Source organism: Sinocyclocheilus rhinocerous, unplaced genomic scaffold, assembly GCF_001515625.1.
Source record: "Sinocyclocheilus rhinocerous isolate Xijiao unplaced genomic scaffold, SAMN03320098_v1.1 scaffold33616, whole genome shotgun sequence".
Lineage (NCBI taxonomy): Eukaryota > Metazoa > Chordata > Actinopteri > Cypriniformes > Cyprinidae > Sinocyclocheilus > Sinocyclocheilus rhinocerous.
In genome coordinates, this window is record NW_015632439.1 from 1 (window position 1) to 472 (window position 472).

At 40.0% G+C, this 472-nt stretch overlaps 1 non-coding gene across 1 annotated transcript; it reads right to left on the bottom strand.

Annotated features, from left to right (window-relative positions):
* Positions 1-288: 288 nt before the first annotated feature.
* Positions 289-360, bottom strand: trnaa-ugc (transfer RNA alanine (anticodon UGC)). The gene has a single exon. It is a non-coding gene; the product is annotated as a tRNA-Ala (tRNA).
* Between the last annotated feature and the right edge of the window lie 112 nt (positions 361-472).

Here is a 472-nt window from a genome sequence, read left to right on the forward strand (position 1 = left end):
AGGCGTACCAATGCTATTAATTCCAGATGTGGAAACTCAACAGGAACAAATTGAATCCGTTTTGCTGAAATTAAAATTTTACAGTGGGTGGATTGAACCCAAGACCTCATACATACAAAGCATGCGCTCTACCACTGAGCTACATCCGAAGCTGGAAAGACCTTTTCTACCACTGATGAACAAGTTTTTTCTGATACTGTAGGTTTACCAACACTCTTAATTCCAAATGTGGTAACGTTACAAGACCAAATTAAATCCGTTTAGCTGAAATTAAAAGTTTACAGTATGTGGAGATGCTGGGGATTGAACCCAGGACCTCATACATGCAAAGAATGCGCTCTACCACTGAGCTACATTCCCAGGTGGCAGGGCCTTTTCTACCACTGAGTTACAACAAGTTTTTTTCTGCTACTGTAGGTTTACAAATGCCATTAATTCCAGATGTGGTAACGCTACAAGACCAAATTAAATC